The sequence below is a fragment of the Macrobrachium nipponense genome, chromosome 5 (assembly GCF_015104395.2).
Source record: "Macrobrachium nipponense isolate FS-2020 chromosome 5, ASM1510439v2, whole genome shotgun sequence".
Taxonomy (NCBI): Eukaryota; Metazoa; Arthropoda; class Malacostraca; order Decapoda; family Palaemonidae; genus Macrobrachium; species Macrobrachium nipponense.
The window spans coordinates 32,294,872-32,300,256 of record NC_061107.1 but is presented as its reverse complement, the minus strand read 5'-3'; positions in this window follow the sequence as shown (position 1 = coordinate 32,300,256).

The window sequence follows — 5,385 nt, the reverse complement described above, 5'->3', positions numbered from 1 at the left end:
TCAAGACCTACAAAAATACAAATTAACTATAAAAATTTTAAGAAAATATCAGCTTTAATAATCTAGGGTAATTTGACCACATATTACACCATTCAATCGTTATATAATTCAATGGAATATAAATGGATTATTAACGAGAATGCCACTTAGGGGAAGTCCAACGACTTTATTAGCGAACATGAAACCAATGATTATATGTATACAACACATAGGAAAACGTGTTCCAAAAATAGGTAAATATCTATTAGCTACAACATCACAGGAAAATGAAAATAATTTAGGAACAGCAATATATGTCCATAATAAAATTATATACGACAAATTAGATATAGATTACACTGAATTGCAAATTTCAGCGATTACAGTGAAAATAGAAAATAAGTGTTTGATATAATTAACTTATACAATCAGCCTAATAAAAAGTATGTGATTTAAAACAAATTACAGAATAAGAGTTTAAGAATCCAATATTAATTGTAGGAGATTTCAATGCACATAACTCAATATGGGACTATAACAACATTACTCCAGATAAAGATGGAGCAAAATAAAAAAGAAAACTTAATGAACGCTAATGATCTTTGTTGTCTGAATGACAAAGCGAAAGTAAATACATATTATTCCAGAACCCATGGAACATTTTCCACAGTAGATGTCACCCTTTGTTCAACAAATATAGTTGACAGACTAGATTGGAATATAGTGATGACTCCTACTCAAGTGACCATTTTCCCATAATAAATATTATTAAATAATGAACCAAAACCATATTTTCCACATTACACATGCAAAAGCAGATTGGGACATATTTTACTTTCATACCGATAAAATACCGCCGTATGATATTTGAGAAATCACAATGAGACGAACGATTTCATTGTGTCCTTCATTAAAAAGGCAGCAGACAAAGCTATTCCTCATTCAAAACCCCATAATAAAAAACTTAAAGTCCCCTGGTGGTCAGATGATCTAACTGAATTAGTACGAGAAAAAAAACACTCTCTAGCAAGAAGGTTAGATACTAAACAGAAGATTCAATAAAGTTAATAAATCAAAACCATTCACAGAAGAAAATATATTAAAAATGACAATTTTACTATTAGAAAATAGATGTATTAAAATCTTTTATATAATAAAATATCAGCTAAATTTAGAAAAGAAGTAATAAAAGGTAAAATAATATCTTGGAGGTCCTATGTGTCAGAAATAACAAGCGAAACATCCATTCAAAAAAGTATGGGAAAAATTCAGAAAAATAAATGGAACAAACATTAGACCACCCAGACAAGCTATATTAGATAATGGAAATAAAATGTTAGATCCCTTCGAAATAAGTAACATACTTGGGAAAGGGGTTTTCAAGTTTTGCCAAAATAAGTAGTGACGAAAATCTAGACAAACATTTTAAAAAAGTAAAAAAAAAGCAGAGTCTATTATACTTATTTTGAGAGCAAAGGAAGATATATATTATAATAAAAAGTTCAATATGGAAGAGTTAGAATATGCTCTCTGAACAGTAATAAATCTGCCCCTGGAGGAGATGAGGTTTGCTTTGAGATGATTTGCCACCTAGCACCTTTGGCAAAATCATGCTTATTAAAATTTTACAATCATTTATGGCTCCAAAACTTGTTTCCAGACAAATGCGAAATGCAATAATAATAATCCTATACCCAAACCAGGAAAAGATGCTAGTAATGTGAATAATTACAGACCTATCTCATTAACAAGTTGTATATGCAAGTTCTTGGAGAAAATGGTAAAATGCACGACTTACATGGCACATTCGTGAAAAATAAAATTTAGTCCTACACAGTTTGGTCACAACGTAATAGGTCTACATTAGATTCTCTGTGTAGTTTGGAAGACCATATACATAGAGGATTTGAAAGAAAACAAATTACAATAGCTGTCTTTTTTTTTTTTTTTGACATTCAAAAGGCATACGACACTACATGGAGGTATGCAACATTAAATCTTTACATAATAATAACATCCGCGGCCATCTTCCTAAATTTATTAAAAACTTTATGACTGACCGCACCTTTTCAGGTGAGAATAGATATGTTTTTTTTTTCCAAAATATTTCCACTTGAAAATGGAGTACCACAAGGGTAGCGTCCTTAGTGGTACTTTGTTCACATTGGCAATTAACAACATCAGTAACATGCTACCGGTTGGAATTAAGAGTAATTTGTATATGGATGATTTTGCATATATTACACAGCATCACGCATAAAACATGCAGAAAGAATGATTAATAAAAACTATAATAAAAATAGATGAATGGGCCTCATCAGTAGGATTTAGATTTTGCCATAGAAAAAACCCAAGCGGTCATTTTTTATAAAAGTAAAATTTGGAAAAAAGGTGAAGAAGCAGAATTAAAATGAGAAACCATAATATACCAATTAGCCAAAACTTGCAAAATTTTAGGTTTAATTTAATATTTGATGCACACCTCAACTGGAAAGCCCATATAACTTACATAAAATCGAAATGCAAAAGAGCATTAAACCTAATAATTAAAAAAACTCTCACACAAATTGGGGAGCTGATAGACATACTCTTACTATACTTTATAAAGCAACAGTGCTGATCAATTATTGATTATGGAAGTGAATATGATGGGTCAGCTTCAGAAGCAGCACTGAAAATATTAGACCCAATTCACAACGAAGGCCTAAGAATATGCACAGGAGCATTTAGATCCTCACCCAGTCTCCTCTGTACAAGTTGAATGCGGCGAACTGCCACTATCCCTCCATAGAGAATTTCATAAACCATAAAAGTGCATTAAGAATCAAGGCAAATGATTCACCAACTAAAAGTCTATTTTTGAGTTAAGGGATGTCTTTATAAACAATCATTCACAACCTTTCCCAATTAGAGCTAATAGACTGTTCGAGTCATTAAATATAAATATACAAGTACCTCCAATAGTAAAGTTACCACCCCATTGGACTATGATTAAAGTAAAGACTTGCACTCACTTGAAATATTTATCAAAAAGTTCCGTATATACCCCAGAACACCATAAACAAAAAACCATAGAACATATAAGACAAAAAGTTCACATTATGCAATATATACCGACTGGTCCAAATCGCAACATGGCGTAGGATATGCAGCTATATCGCAGAACAAAACATATCAATTTTCTTTACCCACAATCATGCCTCAGTCTTCACAGCAGAGTTGTGTGCAATTAAAGTAGCTATCAAAATTATAAAGCAAACTTCAATTAATATTTTTGTGATTTTTAGTGACTCGAGAAGTGCCATAGAAGCTCTTCAGAATTACAATCCAAAAAATAATATTGTACAGCAAATTCAATTTGAACTCCACAAATTATATAAAAATGGCAAAAATATTGAAATATGTTGGATCCCTGCTCATGTGGGGATAAGAGGAAATGAAGAGGCTGATAAAGCAGCTAAAGAAGCAGTCCAAATGATAAAAGCAAATGTAAACATCCCCACCAGTAATTATATAAGATATATAAAACAATAATTGTAAATAAATGGCAAAACGTATGGGCTGAAGAGCCTGAAAATAATAAATTAAAACAAATAAAACAGGATGTTAACAAATGGAGTTCAGCATATCAAAGAGAGAGACATGCTCAAGTAATCCTGACACGCCTCCGTATAGGCCACACTCGTCTGACACACGGCACTTGATGAGCAACCCACTCGAACCCTGCTCCCGAGTGTTCAGAGTGCAAGGAGTTGGTAACTGTCAGACATGTCTTGTGCGAGTGTCCAAATAAAGTATGACCAGCAGAGACTGTCAACTTTTGGAAATAAAAACAATAAAAGAAATTTTGACAGAATCTTTTACATTTTCAGTAGTTCCAATTTTGACTTTTTGAGGAACTGCAATTTAATTGATAAAATATAAGTTTTTTTTTAGTGAATTTTGTAAAACAAAATTTCAAAAATTTAAAACTTAATTCCGAATTTTAATATACCGTTTTAGTATGTATGTAAGGGAACATGAGTAAATGTATTTATTGTGTGTGTGTGCTATTATGAAAGCGTTTGCCTTTGTGCAATTTTTTTTATTTATCCTGAATGACCAATTTGGTCCCAGTTCTGGCCTAAGGGTAGACCTGGCATTTTATCTAATCCTTCGGGCGCAGCCCTAGGAGAGCTGAAAATCAGCTCAGTGGTCTGGTAAAACTACTTTTTATATAATAATAATTAATACTCCTAAACCTGTGATGTTGCCTTTCGGGCCCTGATTCGTGTCTGGAGAAGGTAATGCCCTTTCTCTGATTTTGGAGTCGTTACGTACTCTTGAATCAAAAGTGTTGGCCTTAGAAACTGGCCCAGTGAAAGTGGTGATCGTGCCCCTAGTGTTGTGGAGGGGGCGTCAGATTGGCCCATAATGCCTCTAGGCCTAGACCGCTATCAGACTCCCAGGACTCAGGGAGTGGATATATCGAAACCGCCGCAAGAGGGTTACGGGGGCTCCCCACCAATCTGGCGTCCCTTCGGCAGGCCCTGTTGCAAGTTCCCAGGCTGCCAAGGAGCGCGCACGGGCGCATATCCTTAAGGATGTTTTGTCCTCGGAGGCGTCCTCCCCGCGCAAGGGGTGGAGCGCTCGGAGAGACTTGCGTCCTCTGAAAAGGACTTTTCGTAGTGAGGACGCTTCATGTCCTATCTCTCCAGTTTCGTTGCACTCTTCTCCGGATGCTTATGACGCCTTTCCGCCTCAGAAGAGAGGTAGGATGTCATCCGGTGATGACGCTGAGATGCGCTACAGTCGCTTTTTGGAGAAGCAGGTAGCTGTACCTGTGTGAAGGAAGGAGGTGCCCCTCGCCCCTCGTCTTCTCGCAGGCTCATCCTGCTCCTTCTGTTGGTTCTTCGCCTACGAAGAACATCCTTTTGTCCCTTCAGGACCAGTTATCTTCTTTGATGGCTCAGAGGACTCGCCCAGCAGCAGTCGAGCCTAAGCGGAGGAAGGACGTCAGGCTGCCTGTCAAGAGGACGAAGCAGTCTCCTTCTCCCTCTCCGCGTTCCTCTTTTTCTCCGAATGCGTCTCCTTCGGTTCTTCGCCGATCTCGTTCTCCTGGTAGAAAAGCTTGCCGTCAGGACGCTTTCGTTCCCTCTCGACATCATGGGCAGGCTGCTCGACTTAGACGCTCAAGAGGATGCTCAGGAGGACGTCAGCAGGACGCTTTCCAGGACGCTTCGGAGGACGCCGAGCAGGAGAGGACGCTTCAGCAGGAGCTTCGGAGGACGCCGAGCAGGAAGAGGACGTGCAGCAGGACGCTCGGATTGACGTGTCTCCTTATAAGGAGTTCGTTAGCGTTCAGAAAGACGCGTAAACTTCTAAATCTGGTCGCTCTTGTAAGAAGCGTAAGGGCGCTTCGGATAG